The sequence below is a fragment of the Drosophila bipectinata genome, chromosome 2R (assembly GCF_030179905.1).
Source record: "Drosophila bipectinata strain 14024-0381.07 chromosome 2R, DbipHiC1v2, whole genome shotgun sequence".
Classification (NCBI taxonomy): Eukaryota; Metazoa; Arthropoda; class Insecta; order Diptera; family Drosophilidae; genus Drosophila; species Drosophila bipectinata.
In genome coordinates this window covers 3,262,034-3,279,451 of record NC_091737.1, presented here as the reverse complement: position 1 = coordinate 3,279,451, position 17,418 = coordinate 3,262,034, and the positions used below count along the sequence as shown (strand labels likewise).

At 35.6% G+C, this 17,418-nt stretch overlaps 2 long non-coding RNA genes across 4 annotated transcripts; both read right to left on the bottom strand.

Moving 5' to 3' along the window:
* Positions 1 to 7,977: 7,977 nt before the first annotated feature.
* Positions 7,978 to 8,965, bottom strand: LOC138926073 (uncharacterized). Its single transcript, XR_011442413.1, has 3 exons — positions 8,549 to 8,965; positions 8,415 to 8,496; positions 7,978 to 8,309 (listed from the first exon to the last, which is right to left on the bottom strand). It is a non-coding gene; the product is annotated as an uncharacterized lncRNA (long non-coding RNA).
* A 4,979-nt stretch (positions 8,966 to 13,944) lies between these two features.
* On the bottom strand, positions 13,945 to 15,263 carry LOC108134362 (uncharacterized). 3 transcript variants are annotated; one of them, XR_011442404.1, is made up of 3 exons: positions 15,126 to 15,263; positions 14,595 to 15,072; positions 13,945 to 14,532 (listed from the first exon to the last, which is right to left on the bottom strand). It is a non-coding gene; the product is annotated as an uncharacterized lncRNA (long non-coding RNA). The 3 variants fall into 3 exon arrangements; XR_001773813.3 differs by having other exon boundaries at positions 14,599 to 15,072; XR_011442405.1 differs by having other exon boundaries at positions 14,599 to 15,059.
* Between the last annotated feature and the right edge of the window lie 2,155 nt (positions 15,264 to 17,418).

Sequence of the window (17,418 nt, the reverse complement as noted above, 5' to 3'; positions counted from 1 at the left end):
AATTCGTTGGAAGGTGTTGGGGCTAACGATCGCGGTAGATCGACTACTTAAGAAGCTTTTGTTGTTGTTGCATCAGCTGTTAATACGAAAAAGAATTATGCATTGCGCTTTTGCTGCGAGAGCCGAAGCACGTCTTGCTTACGTTGGCGCTACACCCGAACTTCGTTTGGGTTCACCTTATTTTTTCGTTTTTTTTTTGGTTTTATTTGTATTTTATCTACAAGGATCTTTTCGGCGTTTATTTTTATTTTATATGGAGTTTTTTTCAACGATTGTCTTCCGGGGCACAAGATAATCTGAGATAAGGGACAAAGGGACAAGTCAATCAAAGCTCTAAGACAAAAAGGAGAGTTATCCCTTTAGGAGCTAAAAAGGGCGGAACTAGTACGACACTGTGTAAAATAAAGCAATCGGTAATATTAGCTGACGAGATCAAATCATTGAAAATGAACACTTAAATATACAAAAATATTTCGATTTAGTCTTTGACACCTGCTTTAAACGAAAATGGCCTCAATCCCGTACAGAGTTTACGTAGCCTGCAGAGAGCAAGAACGATAAAAAGCCGTAAGCTTGCATTTTGAACCATTAAGTATTAAATCTCCAGCTTATTATTACAGGATCTCCAGCTACTTAGATGGAAGAAAACAAATAGTCTACATTCGCGTTTGGTCCGTGCTAAATCTGGCGTCCCTCAAGGAAGTCATCTTGGCCCGTTACTATTTACTCTTTTGATTAATGACTTGTCCCCTGCTTTAACGAACTCTCTAGTTCTTATGTATGCGGATGATGTTAAGCTTTGTCATCATTAAAAATCCATCTCTGCCCAATGCAGTCTTCAGTCTGACCTTGATAACTTTCAAAAATGGTGTTAAGCTAATGATTTAATACTTAATGGATTAAAATGCAAGCTTACGTCTGTTTAGCATCTTACCCTCTGCAGGCTACGTATAAGATAAGGTTTGCTTTAGTTGTGGCAGCGTGTTTGCCTGCAACATTCTCCACCTGCACAGCTCTTGCCGGAGGGTTCCACCGTGGCACGTGCTGCTCACGGAATTGTGGGTTCTGACGAAACCTATGTGGCAAGTTGCTGCCCACAACGGTCGGTCACTTTGTAGATGTCTCTCCACTCCTGTAATGATGCAGGGCATCGATCAAGACTAGGTGGTGGCCACGAATGTCTCCCAATCCAAAAAATCAATTTGATGGCGAGTCTTAGTACCAAACAGAATAAATAGTCGCTTATTTGCGTGGACGCCACCTCCAATATGATTTGGTTTTGAAAACAGTTAACTGGCTTTTCCGTGGCCTCAATAACAAGTGTTGATGACTCTTCATTGTGAATAGTGGCTCGATCCGACTCCGCTAAACTTTGCAAAATGCGAGCACGTTGTCGCCAGCGTTTGCATTTGCTGCTACATAGCAGCAATTTAAGTAAAAATATTGCTCTGCTCCAGCTACTGCTCTGTTTTCCATCGGCTCTGTGCATAGCAGAGAGCACAAAATCAAAACGGCTGCTCTTTGCTCTGCTCTGTAGCACTGAACGTCGGAGCACGGAGCAATAGCAATAGCAAGAAAATGCGCGACACGCTATTTGTAGTTGTAGCAATAGCACAAGCATCGACAGTGAGATGAGAGCAGAGCCAAAGAAAATAATATTGTGCTCTCGTAGCAACTGCATAGTCGCTCTCGTAGCAACTACGTAGTCACTCTGGTAGCATTTTTGTAGTTGCTCTCGATTCGCCAAATTTTGCCGCATATCATTCTTTATGCCGCATACCAGATACTGCATTAAAAGACGTTAATTTCAAATTAGAGGAATATTTTTTTTTTCATATAACAAAAATAAAAAATTAAATTTCCATACAATAACAATAATTTCAATTAATATTTTCTTCCTCTTCAAATAAAGGGAAATTGTCAATGGCACTGTCCAAATGGAATGAGTATAGTTTGACCAGTAAAATATTTTCTAATGTGTTATGGTTTAACCTATTCCGATTGTCGGCCAATATAAGTTTTAACGATAAAAATGCGCGTTCTATTGTGACCTAAATAAAATTAAAAGGTTTTAGCATATATCTTGCAGCATAAACAATAATGCTTACTTTTGTTGGCGGAATGGCAAAGAAAACTTTGCTTAGTACATTTAGTTCAGGATCAATCGCCTTTCTTTCTCTCCAAAAGTTCAACACATTACCATTTGCTTTCATATAAGGGAGTTTTAGTGTTTCGATTTTTGCAAAAACATCCATGCATTCATCTGATGGCGATACCGTAGCTCCCAAATAGCTGTCTAACAAGTCGAACTAATTATTTTCAAACCCTTCTTCAATACTCATAGAATTAGCTGAAGTCGTTGATGTATTAAGTTTTGGGTTAATTGCTTTAATTTTTTCCGACAAAACTTTTAAAAATTGTATAGCATTTTTCTTCTGAGTCGAGGAGAGAATTTGTTGAAATCTCGGGTCTAGGTATAAGCATGCATCAAAACCCACATTCGATACAAGTTTTTCCGTTCGCGTTTCTATGATTTTGATGAGAGTTTGGCCAATTTCAAAACTAATCGAACCATCGCTATCTGACCGGGATTATAAAATTTGGTTTATAGTCAATTTACATGTGAGCCATAAAGCATAGAAATTTCCGTAGTGCAACTGCTCTTCTTGAAACTTTACAATGGTTTTTTGCAGTGAATTCATAATGCAAGTGTAGCTTTCTACAAACTCCCACAACTCGAAATTTTCATCATCCGTTTTATTTTCGATTGCTTCAATGTCACTCAATACGTCCTTTGATTTGTTCAATCGGTCGATCATTTCATATGTTGATCCCCACCTTGTGGGACAATCCAATTGAGGCAATTTCAGTTTACGAAACTCAAATGCCTCACGATAACCATTTGATGGCTTACGAATGTTGCGACATTGAAGTAAATAGCTTTTAATGTATGCCTTTTTAGAAACATTAAGTGCGCAAAGTTGTGCAGTATGTGCTGCACACCGGCATATTTGTATAATACCCACATGCAATTCATCTGAGGCCTCAAAATTCTCAATTTTTGTAGTGTAGTCAATGTTTTTATCTACTTCCTCTGTGCCTTCAAAATCAATATCAGAAATATAACTTTGTGATAATATTTTTGTCGTTTTAATCATGTTAGCTCCATTGTCTGATGTAATTTAAATAATTTGATTCAATCGGATGTTGTACTTCTCCAAAATAGGTATAATTTCCTTGGCCAGATTTTTAGATGTGCTTCCACCTGCGCCTTTAAGTTCCGACATGCCCAAAATCCGGGATATAATTTTATCTTCATTAATAAATTTCGCACTAATTCCAAAAATGTTGCGGTTAAGCCGAGTTGCGCTATCTATTTTCAAAGACAGTAATGTTGTAGTAGATGTTGACAGACGCCACATGTTGTAGCATGTGTTTGCATTTACTGCTATTTAGCTTAAAGCTTTTTCCGCTCTTTTCTGCAAGACCGTGACAAATCGGATCTATTATATTTCGCATGTTTTCCGAATTCAAAACATTGAAAGGTACGCTTTCTTCTGTTACCAGTCCTATGTACGAACGAATTAATTGTATTTTGTTAATTTTAACTTTAATTATTTATTTTCTGGATTGTGATATGTTTTCTGAACACATGGACTCCTCGTCTTGATCATCGATTTTTATTTTGTGCACTCCCACAATATGTTTCTTTAAATTAAATGTGCGATCTTTCTTTAAAGACCGATTGCATGATTTGCACTGCGTTGTTGACCCATTGTCTTCAAAATATTTTAAAATATTAATTGTGTTCTTTCGGCAAGCCATGTTTACTTTACTGCGCTCTTAATACAATTAAATCAGTACATGACCATGCCTACGAAAACAAAGTGTAGCGGTAACATTGATATGCGGCAAAATTCGGCGAAATAAGAGCAACTACAAAAATTCTACCAGAGCGACTACGTAATTGCTACGAGAGCGACTATGCAGTTGCTACGAGATCACAATATTATTTTCTTTGGCTCTGCTCTCATTTCACTATCGATGCTTGTGCTATTGCTACAACTACAGCGTGTCGCGCATTTTCTTGCTATTGCTATTGCTCCGTGCTCCGACGTTCAGTGCTACAGAGCAGAGCAGAGAGCAGCCGTTTTGATTTTGTGCTCTCTGCTATGCTACATAGCCGATCGAAAACAGAGCAATAGCGGGAGCAAAAAAAAAAATACTCTGATGTAGCATAGCATTTTCAATCACTGGTTGTCGTGACAAAGCGTCCGCCACACAGTTTTCCTTTCCTGGCTTATACATGAGCTTTGCACCGCTTTCTTCAATGCGGGCCTTCCAGCGCTTGAGTTTTGAATTAGTATTCTTATCAGAAACCGCAAATATAAGGGGCTGATGGTCCGTAAATATGTTTATGTCACTTTTTCCATAGAGATAGTGACGAAGACTTTCCGAAGACTATTGTTAGTAATTCCCTTTCATTCGTGGCATAATTTAATTCCCTATCCTTCAACGTTTTGGATATCATCGTTATAGGCCTATTGCCCTGAGGCAACACTGCACCTATGCCAAAGAATGAAGCATCAGTTTTCAGATCAAATGATCGCGTAAAAGCCGGGTAATGGAGGATAACGTCCTCTGAAGCAAGAATATTTCTAAGCTTGTCAAAAGCGCTTAACTGGGACTCATCAAAGCTCATAGAAATGCCTTTAGAGCGGTATGCCACCTTCACCCTTCAGTAACTCTGTCAAAGGTCTCGCTATTGATGCGAAATCTTTGATGAAGCATCGATAGTAACTCGCTAAGCCCAATAACGATATCAGCTCGAACAAATTACATGGCTGTTTAAAATCCTTGATGGCGTTTACCTTGTTCTGGCTTGTCCTAGTACCCTCCTTTGTCACAACAAAACCGAGGAAGTCAACACTTTCTTTAAAAAAGTGTGACTTTTGCCTGGACACTCGCTTGTTGGCGTCCTGCAGGCACTTTAAAACATCCGCAATATGGTCAATATGAGATTCTTCAGTTTCTGAAAAGACAATAACGTCATCCACCTAGACGTAACAGATCCTTCCTATTTCCTCCCGGAGGACATCGTCTATTGCCCTTTAAAAAATGCTTGAGGCATTCTTTAGTCCGAAGGGTAGCCGGCAGAACTCGTACTTGCCTCCATTGACCGAAAAATAAGTTTTCTCTCTGTCCAATTCCGCAAGCTCTATCTGGTGGTATCCAGACTTAAGGTCGAAAAGGGTAGGGTAGTGAAGGGGTCGTGAAAAATTTGACCCTTCCCAGATTCGACAGTATCATATTTATACTCGGCATGGGGTATCTATCGGCCATAGTTTTCAAATTTAATTTTCTAAAATCGACTTCTAAGCGTTTTTCAGACGATTCCGAAGCGTCGGAGCCCTTTTTATCTACAACCCATATGGGGTTATTGTAGAGAGACCGAAATGGTCGAATAATGTCATATTTTAGTAAGTCCTTGATCTCCTGATTGACAAAATCGGCAGCACCCATCGGAAACGGATACAGTTTTGAATAAACTGGCTCATTATCCTCTGTCCGAATAGTCGCTACAACATTTGTGTTGAACGGCAATTTCTTATTTGGGTCAGTATTTAGACATCATCTGCTGAAAACTTCCTTGCACTGTTGGGGGCACGACAATATACTCAATATTCGTAAAGTTAACCTGAGCGCATTTTTGAAAGTGCAGATCCTCACGTCCCCCATTAAATCTAATAGAATTGCTTTTAAGATCAATGGTCCCACCTACTTGCGCTAACAGGTCAAGGCCAATTATGCCGTCAAAAGTTGTAAGTCCTGGTAATAAGAAGAAAGGGCTTTCCACATCAAAAAGATAAAACTGGCATTTGTGTTCTATTTTTTCGACCCCATGAAGCGATTTGACAGTAAATGGAGAATCAACGGGAATTGAAGTCGGCCACCCAATCTCTTTCTTAATGTAGCTTTTAGAGGCCCCCGTGTCAACTAGAAACTTTCGTGGTTCCCCCGCTACTGTTCGTTGGACGAACGGAAGCAGGGACGATCCCCCTAAAAAATGTACGGCATCACTTTCATAGCCCGTTTTTCCTTCATCGTCTTTGTCATCTACCGCATCACTGGCAATCTGATTATAATAATCCTCGGTTTGACCACCCTTATCTTCTTCAAACAGATTATTAACCCTTTGACGCCTAAAGTCAGACAATCTTTGACAGTTCATCGGGCTCTTTTGTAAATTCTGTGGCTGTGCATTCAGTGCCTGCATTGCGGAAGAACCCTGAGAGCGCTGAAAGTTTGTCGCTTGACGGAATTTAGACGATGTTGGATCTACGTCCATCTTCTCTAATGGTGTATTATCAACAACGGTTCGTTGACCTTGATCCCTGGTAAAATATGGATTTTTCCACGTTTTTCTATGGGTGCGGTTCGTAACCTACATATATGGTCGGCCATCTACAGGTTAATTGCACTAAACTCTTCTGACAATTCTGCTAATTTTCAGCCATTTTTTAAGCCAATTAGAAGATTTATTAAGTTAAATACTAAGTTGTTGGTATTTATGAAAAATAGGATATTATATGTATGTAACAGCAGAAGAGAAAAATTAATTTTTTATACCGGGTACTCGTACAGTCTTTATGGCTCTACGATCCCATAAAGTATATATATTTTTGAAGTATATACGTATGCATATATTAACAACCTAATTAATATAGCCATTTCAGTCTGTCCGTATGAACGCGTCGATCTCAGAGACTGTTAAATGCAGAGCTTTAATAATTAGAATGAAGTCTCCTATGATTGCAGCACATGTCAAGTTTATTTCCAATTTTTGACACGCTCCCTCCTGCGTATTCTAAAAAAGTTTTGAATCCAAACTATTTCTATAGTAATGAATACAATAAAACAAATACTGAAAAACAATATTCAGCCAAATCAGCAAAACAGATTTTTGGAGGAGGTATCCACGTAGATCAAACATGTGTTCAAATTTTGCAACGCTTATTTCCTCCCTTATAACTGAAATCCTCAAAATTGAATCCTGAAAACTCAAGCCCCCAAAACGGCAGTTCAAAAAAGTGTTTTAAAAAATGTTTTCATGTCAAACTATTTATATGGCAAATATATACATGCATACCTACAAATCTAAACTCAGCCGAATCGGACGAGTTTTACAGAGTTACAGACTTTTTACTCTGCTTCCCTCCTTTTAGTTATTATTACCCCAAGCGAAAGAAATGTTGTAAAAAGCCTTTCTTTTGTAACCCTTTCTAAAAGCGTATATTCTTTTTTATTTTTTTTTTTTTAAGTTAAACAAGAATCCTGAATATCAAGATTACATAATTAAAATATTAAGGGTATTTAAATGTCATTATTTTTTATGAAACTGAAAACTAATGCGCCTTTTTTCAGAATATGTTGGTCGTGATGCTTCTGCGTATTTAGTTTCAGTAGAGTGTCAAGCTTCGCATGAACGTTTTGCAAACTTCACAAATGTTTAAGATACCCTACTCTATGGGTTTAACCTACGGTGCCTTTATATTCAAAAAACTTTAATTTTATTAAAATATTTTTCTTTTCTTTTCTTTGAAAAAAAAAGTTCAAAAAAAATTGAATAAAAACTGGTACGTTTAAAGGTTTAAGAATATGATTTATTTTTTTTTAATGTGTGATGTTTATAATTTCTGATAAACTTGTGTTTTAGATTTTCATTGTTACTCATGTACATAAGTACATATGTATATTTAAACAAAAAAATCTTATTTTGCACATTAAATACATATGTGTGTATGTTAACATACTTATATCTACTTATATGTATGTATATAAATACAAAATATGGAAAGTGGTTCTTTATAATTAGCACTATTCTACATGCATACATACATACGTATGTATTTATGTAAATATGTATGCTTGATGCCGTTCAAATAAATTCAAAACATTACAAAGGTCCGTTTCAAATTGTCTAATTTTATTATTATTTTATTTTTTAAATCCGATTTTTAAATTTCAAACTGACATTTTTTGTGCTACATATAATTTTTAAATGTATGTATATGTTACAAATAATTTATTCTCAAAAATTTAAAAAATTTTTTGTCTTAGGAAGATAAGTAGAGCACACTTTGTTGGATTTTGGAACTAAGGTAAAGCTCGCACCAGTTTTCATTTGTTTTTCCAGTTTAGAAGCCCAAGCCTCTAAGCTTTTGGGATTCTGTATACAGATTCTTTGTAAACAACTTGGGCTGTTCCAGTACTAACGTTTTAATACTGGCTACTGATCTATATCTGATCTATATATCAAATAAAAAAAATTCCATGCCAATTTTTGAGGAAAAAAATGCAATATAGGTACATACATATATAAAACTATACAACAAAAAGAAAGGAAAGCTAACCTTGGGCGGATCCGAATTTGATTAACCCCTGCTGATAAAACCGGATATATGTACATCGCAAACCTCGGATATAGTTGGTCGACTGTCATGAGAATAGCGTTATGAGAATATCATACCAAAGTTGGTATTTTTACCAAATATCATTTCCGCGGAACATGCTTCGTTCACTTCCAATAAGACGAGGTTTGTTCCACGCCTGGAATTGCCTTATCCCAATCTAGCTTAATACGATCCAGTGTTCTACCAAAAAGCAGGAACCGAAATTTTAAATGGCAGTCTGACTTCAAATCGACCTGAACGCAGTACAACAGTATTCTTCTGATAATATTCCTCACATATCTCTTGTTCAGGCAGCAACAGCTTTTCTTCTTCCAACGTCTAGAATTTTTTTTTAACTGATATCTATCGAGAGTAATTTTTCTTAGCAATTCAGGCTAGGGACAAGCTGTTGAGAAGTTAAGGAATATTCCATATATTTTCCGGAAACTATCCATCCAGGGAAAGTGTTTTGCAACAGTTTGATAAATGACAATTTATACACAGTGAGGCTGACTTTACAAGTTCAAGTCGTTGCAAGCTTGTTTGTTGTTGGCAGCGGAGCAAGCCAACGAACTTCAATTAGGTTGCTTGCTCACCCCAATTTTATCCTGTTTTGGTTTTACAGTTTCTTCAGCGGACAGGTGCTACGATTGAATATTTTTTCGAAATCGGTTCACAGCGGCAATTCCACATAATCCAGTGATTCTTCCCATTTTTGTCTGGATTGTCTAGATTGTCTTTTGTCTAGTCACTGAATCCACTCTACTCGAAATTGAATAAATAATCAGCGAGCTCGCAATTTTAGTGTCCTTCCTATGGATAACAATGATCATAAATCAATGACACCGTGTTGATGAGACCTCTCAGCGACGACGCATAGGGCTTTCGGAAAGCTAAAAAAATTTGATAATGTGGTTCACAAAGATAAGAAATTCGTTATAATAAATTTTTATAGACTAGCGACAGCTTTGTCATAATTACTCTCGGTGACTTGGAATGCTTTGATGGTTCCTAAGGATTCATCAGAACTCGGAATGGAGATGTTCTCTAATTGCGACAAGCTATTCTGTATTTTATTCCACGTTGTTTCCAAGTGTAGTGGTATTGACTCCAATCTAGCTTAATTAACCAAAGTTCCTGTAATAGGATCTTTCCTTAGATGAGTATGGGGCTCAATAACCCGTTGCATTACAGCACGACGAGCGAACGGACTACACTGCGCTACAATAATTGCAAGGTTGTTTATTGTTGGCAGCGGAGCAAGCCAACGAACTTCTATTATGTTGCTTGCTAAGCCCAGTTTTATCCTATTTTGGCTTAACAGTTTCAATCAGCGAACAGATCGATACACAATTGTACTAAACGATGTACTATTTGGTCCTATGATAAAGGGAAACTTCTAGTCCGAAAGCAAAAAGGCAATTTTTTTAAAGGCAATTTTGGTGCACTTTGTGTGAGTTTATTCCATTCCCTTCCATTGAGTTTATTTTTTTCTTTTGCACACTGTTTTGTAAGTTGTGCTGAAAAAAATGTTAAAATCCACAAAAACACGAATAAAAGGCGAAAATTTCAGCTTATGTAAGTTTTTTATATTTTGTCCAAAAATGTGCAATTTTTGATCAGGATCACCTCCTGAGTTGATATGAGCATGTTCGTCTGTCTGTCCGTCTGTCTGTTTCTACGCAAACTAGTATCTAAGTTTTAAAGCTTTCGACTATGAGCTATGAAAGTTTGCACACACCCTTCTTTCCTTTGCACGCAGTATATAAGTCGGAACGGCCAGGATCGACCGACTATATCCTATAGCTGCCATATAACTGATTGATCGAAAATGGTATTCCTTTGGTGTTTTTTTAGTTAGAGAGTTCAAATTTTACATGATAGCTATTTTTGGCAAAATAATGCGACGCACCATAACTAAACGATGGGAATGGTATTTGGTAGAAATACCAACTCTCGTATTTTTGCAGACAGAAGTTTGAGACTTTGTTTTAGATTTTTTATTTTAATTAATTGGTTTTATTATGATATTCTTATATGGATCGACCAACTACATCCGTTGTTTTCGATATATATCCGGTTTTATCTACGAGGGTATATCATCTTCGGCTCCGCCCGAAGTTAGCTTTCCTTTCTTGTTTATTCTCAAGTTCTCGCGAGGAATATAGTTCGTGGAATTTAAAGAGCTCGCACAGTTCGTGGAATAAGAGAGCTCGCAGGGGCAAACTTGAAGCTTCTGAAGTGTACATTTTGCGGTCTTTCAGAATTTTAGAAATGGCTTGTGCATCAAATAGTGGATCATATAGCATTCCTGCATTCATCATTAAGCTTAGAGGCCCAGACCGAAGGGCGCTCGATAAACGATTTATTAATATTTATTAAGCTATTTGTTATTTATAAAGCTAAGAGGAGTTAATTAGAAAATTTAAAATACTTGAGTCCATTGTAGTTCGAACAAAAGACCTTAAGAGGGTCGTGCTGTGCATATGTCAAACTACAATGGCTAAGGAATAGAGGACTAAAATTTCTAGTCCTTCTAGAAATTTAAGCGTGTTAGTAAATGCTGGCTATCTACATACCCATTGATGAGGTTATGTAGAAAAAAAAACACCCAGCATTGTCCTACGATTAGTAAAGGTTGGTAAGCTTATTAGAAGGAGTCTACTACTATAAGATGCTAGGTTCATGTCGTTTCACCTATTACAAGGCTGTGATGTTTCAAACGACAAACTGGAGAATGAGCGGATAACAACTGCAGCAACGGGTAACCGTGCTTTGTATTTGCTGCACTTGCCCGTTGAAATCCCCGATTCGCACAGATACTACAGTTTGGACGACGAAAGATTATAAAAAAGATTATTATTGTAAAACTTTTTTTGAGGTTAGGAAGAAACGTACACGTGCAGGACCAAAAGGGACTTCAGATTCGTGTTCAGCGGTCCAAAATACATGGGGATAGGGTACTCTGATTTCCCAACCCGGACACTTTTTTTTTTTGTGTGGCTGTGCTATTGATGATAAGTTTCTCATTCAGAATATGGATCAAATATTAGACGAACTAGGGAAATGTCAACCTTCTACAACTTTAGATCTGGAAAAAGGCTTTCATCAAATTCAGATGGACCCAGATCATTATAAAAAAACTACTTTTCTACAAAGGAAGGTCATCATGAGTATACTAGAATGCCTTTTGAGCTAACAAATTCAACCGCTACATTTTAGCGGCTTATAAGTAACATTCTTCATGATATAATAGGAACTTATTGCTTAGTGTATATACATAGATGATACATATTATAATTTTTTTAAACTCCTTAAAAGAACACATTCAATGCCTTAAAAAAGGTATTTGTCCGTTTAAGAAAATCAAATCAAATCAAATTAGATAAATTCGAGTTCACAAAAAAAGAGAAAAATAATATGTAGGCCATATAATAACTACTAAAGGAATAAAAGCAGACCAAAATAAAATTTAAGCTATTCATGACTTCCAAATTCCAAGTACTCCTAAACAAGTAAAATTATTTAGAGGTCTTTGCGTATTTTACTGCAAGTTTATTAGAGAATTTGCAAAAATTGCTAAGACAATGACCCAGTGCCTTAAAAAGGGTGCTAAAATAAATACTAAAGATGCCAGTTATGTTGAAACATTTAAAAAATTAAAAACTTTAATAACTAATGATGCAATATTAAGATATTCAGACTTCGAAAAAAAGTTTTAGTTATCAGATAATGCTAGTAATTATGCTTAAGAACCGTTTGTTAAATAAATTACTCAACTATCAAAAAAGAATTATTAGCTAAAGTATTTCCGTCCTATTCGAAAGAAAATTTAAAATAGCGTTCGATCATTAACCACTAATTTGGTTACAAAATATCGAAGAACCTAATATTAAATTGATTAGGGTGTAAATTTCTTTAAAGAAAAAGAAAATAATGTAGCAGACGCCCTATCAAGGTTAACTTAAAATAAAGCACAACGAACAAACAATTAGAAAAAACATATTAAAATATGGGTCATTTCCGATCGTTCAGTTATATGGCAGCTATAGGATATAGTTGGACGATCCTTATGAAATTTGGCCTCTTTAACTCTAAAAACACCAATGTTATACCATTTCCGATCAATCAATTATATGGCAGCTATAGGATATAGTCGGCCGATCTCGGTTGTTCCGACTTATATACTGGGTACAAAGGAAAGAAGGGTGTGTGAAAAGTTTCAAGTCGATAGCTTCAAAACTGAGAGACTAGTCTCAGTCTAGTCTAGACAGCAAAAGCCATTATTCTTAAATTTGTATGCGGATACAATTTTGTAATGTACATAAATGGGTTTTACAGAATAATTAAACCAAATTAATTAAAACTTTAGTTATACTTCCTAATTTACATAACTTCGCAGATGACAGTTTATTTTTTTTATAAAAATAAAAAAAAATACAATGTATTAAAAATATTATAGGAAAATCCAAAATAATAAAAAGGATCAAGATCCTGGAATAAAATGCAAAGCATTGCAAAATTGTTTAGAAAAAAAATTAATTTAGATAAAAACAACTACCAGAAGAACGGCATAGTTGATGTAGAAAGAGTCCATTAAACAATTCATAAAAAATTACGTGTCTTTTTTACGCTTAATGATGCCGAAAAAAAACTAATGAACATTGAGAAAGCCACTTATGTATGTTTACAATCACAAATTAACACATGATACTACAGCAGAGGTCGGCACGGCCCTATCTCGGGGGCATAGGAAATTTCTCTGCCCGAGCTCTGCCACACACACACAGTATACGTGTGTGAAACGTCATGCTCACAGCCTACTTTCTGCTATTCGTTACTAACACTAATGCGGTAAAATCATATCAATGTGTTGGGGTGCCGACCACTGTACTACAGGTATAATTCCTGCTGAAAGATTTATTTTTGGTTTGGATCCTATTAAAAATGTACCTGTTTTAATATTTACATTTTTAAAATACCCAGTAATTATGAACACTATTTGGTAGAAATAAAACAACCTAAAATATTAAATACATATGTACCATTTATAAAATACTTGCTGTCCATCCCGGCTTCGCGCTGGTACTGTTTCGTTTTAGGGTCGGTAATATGTATATAGGATATAGGATATAGTATAGGATATTGTAAGGCAGAGATGGGCACGCCGTGGCTCAATTTACTCACACTGCTTAAACCGTTATCTTTTTTCGGAGGCGCCAGCAAGTCGTGCCAGATGTTCGGTGAAGATTTACAAAAACAACGACACTGACTTTTGGCGCAGGTAGCAAGCACATCGCCGCGATCTCGAATTTGCAACAACACAATCCAAGGTACCAAACTCGCAAATCGTACCAAAAACAACAACAATTTTAAAGGGAACTGCGCGGCTGGCGTAGACTTCTGCACTAAAGAAAAAACGTTTGGGTTTCTTTTGCAGTCGTATTTCTTAGGCGGACAAAAATGGATGAACATATTGAAAGCTCCCAACTTCAGATGAGATATTTCTTTACGAAAATTACTAATTACAATCGATTTTGACGAATTAATAAAGAAATATATATTTTTGACCAATTAATTAACAAATAAATTTATTCTACTCAAAAAGTTTTTGTCAGTGTTTTTTCTCTGCTCTGATGGCATGCGGTCTAATGCAGTTGTGAATAATGCAACTAACTTATTGTGTTGATGGAAAAATGTTTGAAGTTGTTCCACAATGGATCTTTTCACTGAGTTGTTGAGTGCACAACGCTGATCGACTTCTCTTTTTGAATTGCCCATAAAATATTGTACACCCAGTCGTTTTTTTACACAATCTTTTTTTACGCGGATTTTTCACTTTAACGCGATTGCGATTGCGATTACTCTATGTGTATCAATTATTGCAAATCTAGTCATTAGTCATTTAGTTAGCGGTTACCATTTTTACGCGATATTTTTTTACGCGATTAGTTTTTTTTTTACGCAGAACCAACAATCGCGTTAAAAAAGGACTGGGTGTACATATTTGCAAAAATGTATAGTCTTCATCAGGCACTGGCAATAAGGAACCTGTTCTATGATATATTTGACCCGGAATCTGCAAGAATATTAATTTGTATTTAGGTAATTATGGAGCAAATTGTTTACCATTATACTTACTTACCTTGAAAGTAGGTAAACAATTTTCTCGAATAACTTTAGTTGCGCCAAATGACGTCATTTTAAAGCAATTATTGTGTTGCTGGATATGAGTCAAAAAATGATTAGAATCTGGCCCATTTCCTGAAACCAATGAATGTAGTGGCTCTGGTGGTGGTACCAATGCAACATAATCCAGGGGCTTCTTTTTTGAATTTCAATTCATTGCAATGTGGACACACAATAATCATTAGTCCAATAGCAACAATTTGCTCTGAACTATAATCAATTGCCACATTATAACTGAATGCAGCTCTATGGGGATTAAACATAACATTTCTATGTAGATTTCGATTCCTTTGAAGTTAATTTCGCGGTTCGAATTGCTCATAAGTTAGATTTGCTCTTATATATCTTTAACATGCCATATTTCGAGTTCTGCGGTTTATGTTTGTATGTACGTCTGGTTTTTGGCATTGTTGGTTTCTTGTATTGGTTTCTGTGAAGTCACCAAAAGTTACCAAAAAATGATATGAAGTGAAGTGAACTTACCGTAACTAACAAACACTTATTAGCAAACAAAAAACTTCTTAGTCTTTAAAACAAACGAATTTAATGTGTTGTCTAAATATCAACCAATTTCTAAACGCAACTATAATATTTGACAACCAACCCCCAGACCACTTTGATTTGTTTGTGTATAGGAAATAGAAAAGGGCTGTTTTTATTGTTTTCGCGGCAACTTGAGAACGCTTTGCTTAATATTTTTTTCCGTAAGTACCTTGTACAGAGTATTAGAAAACTAGAAGCCAATTCGGTCAAGCCGTTTAGATGTTAAGTTCTGACAACGGAAAACGGGTTTAATTTTTAAATATGTACATAAAAGTATTTTATGTTTGGCTGCATGTCAAAGCTGAAGTCTTTATTGATAGAAGTTTCTCTTAGTTTATTTCATTAAATTATTTATTGTCTATTATGTTTTCTTTCGGGTATCTAAATCTTTTTTGGCTTTTTCTATATTTGTGAGCTCATCTCGTTTTTATCTATTTAACGGAATACTTCCTTTTATATATTTTTTTTATTTCATGTTTTAATTGTTTAAGTGTCAATGCTATATCTGGTTCAGACCTATAAAAATGTTCATCTATATATGTTAGTCCATAACCAACATCATTCAAAGAAGTTTAAAAATACAGAATAATTAAATAACCTGATAACGCCAAATTGACATAAACGACAAATTCGAATATTTTATGAATAATAATAATTATTATATTGTCAATAGCTCAATGAATTTTAAAGATTTAAACAAACAACAGCTATTTTCCAACACACCTTTATATCAAAAAAAGAATTTACACATTAATTTTATTTAACCAAATTTTGTAACAAAAATTAATAAAAATTGTGAATTATTAATAAAACGATTGAAGGAAAAAATATTATACAATTAAGCAAATGTACACTCAAAATAAAAAGCATAAAATTCACTACTTCAAAAGCTATAAATGAATAAAAATTTATTTTATAAAGCTCCTATCACGCATATTATCAAGAATCTATAGTTAGTCAACAAAAATAAGATATAGTCTATAAATGTATTGTATTATTATAGTTATAAGCATAACAATTTTTGTAATATTCATCTATAGCCGCCTAGCCAACCACAAGGAAGTTGTAGTTAAATTCAACAAGGATGATAAAAATTCTAAAGGAGGGGCGGGTGGGACATCTGCCAATAAGCAAGATAACGAAACCCCAATACAACCGGTATACCCTTTCATACCCATAACGAAACCACTTTACAACAGGTATACCCAAAGATTTATAAACAACATTTCAGAGCCTACTGTGGGAATAATATAAATCAGTTAGACACAAATCCATTATTGTCATTATTATCGGCATCCAGACATAAACCATTCACACGCCTCTATCGACGATAGTACACATAAACATCGAACTCCTTTTCAAATTCATAAACAAGTTTCCATCTTGGGATAAATCGGCTCATTTAAAAGATAATTGGCCATACTTGATGCGAAAGGGGGCAAATATACGAAGATCCCTTTAAGGAACATTAAATTTAATGAGTAACAGATAGCAATTGATGCGACTATACTATTGGCAAAAGTCAAAGCTGTCATTATACGTCGATCCTCCAACGTGCAAACATTGTGGAGAAGGTAGCGGGATAGAGGGTCACAAAATCCAATTTTAAGAACTTGGCCGGGTCAGGCAGCAGCACGGCGTTTAAATGATGTTAAATAATGTTTATGTAATGTTTAGTGTAATTTTTATTTATTAGGCTTAAGTTTGTACAAAAGCGTAGTTGATCGCAAGCCGACTCTCTCTCGGCCGCTCGATTCAACGGGCTTTCTATAGAAAGTTTCAGCTCGGCAATGTCTTTTCGGGCCGCCTTCTTTGTGAATTTACTTGAGTCCCTGCATGCACCATAAGCTGGTTTATCGTTTGATCATCCGGCTTCATCTGCATGCAGGAATAAACATTTATAACGTTTTAAATTATTTAAATTTTGCGCTTTATTTTACTGGCATTGAAAACCCTCAATGACCAAACAAACTTTTTCTGGAGCCGCTCTATTCTGTTGGAGAAAACTTATAAAGGCAGTATAAAGTCTAAGTGACCAGAACCAGAAATTTGTATTTGGTGTCGAGTAAGACAGCTCTTTAGCTGCAACACTATAATTTTCGATGGAATAAGCCGCAGACATCAAGAGTCCGCTTACTGTAGCGTGAAAACAGAAATTTAGAAAAACCTAAATGTAAAAATCTTTAATTTAATTTATTAGGAGAAGATTAGGGGTGCACCATTAAAAAAACTC